This window comes from Bison bison, unplaced genomic scaffold (assembly GCF_000754665.1).
Source record: "Bison bison bison isolate TAMUID 2011002044 unplaced genomic scaffold, Bison_UMD1.0 scf7180017864297, whole genome shotgun sequence".
Taxonomy (NCBI): Eukaryota; Metazoa; Chordata; class Mammalia; order Artiodactyla; family Bovidae; genus Bison; species Bison bison.
The window spans coordinates 1,465,084-1,465,473 of record NW_011494869.1 but is presented as its reverse complement, the minus strand read 5'-3'; the positions used below and the strand labels follow the sequence as shown (position 1 = coordinate 1,465,473).

Here is a 390-nt window from a genome sequence, read left to right as displayed (position 1 = left end):
GAAAGATGTTTCTCAGTTTTCATAATCAATAGGCAGACCAAAAATAAAAGATAATTACAATTACAAGCCATAATGGGAACATGATTAACTTAACAATATAAAATAATCACATGCAATTTTAGGGGGGGTCAAGCAGAGTGACGTGTCAAGCGGCAGTGCATACATGAATATGCTTTCATCCACCCAGCCAGTTTATGTCTTTTGGTTGGTGTATTAAATCCACTTACATTTAAGGTAATTATTGATATGTATGATCCTGTTCAGTTCAGTTGCTCAGTGCGAACCCATGGACTGCAGTATGCCAGGATTCCCTGTCCGTCACCAACTCCTGGAGCTTGTTCAAATTCATGTGTGTTGAGTCGGTGATGCCATTCAACCATCTTATCCTCT

The 390-nt window shown here is 39.2% G+C and overlaps 1 protein-coding gene across 1 annotated transcript in view; it reads left to right on the top strand.

Annotated features, from left to right (window-relative positions):
• URI1 (URI1, prefoldin-like chaperone) overlaps positions 1-390 on the top strand; it is a 116,552-nt gene that overhangs the window by 53,888 nt on the left and 62,274 nt on the right. The window lies entirely within an intron of this gene.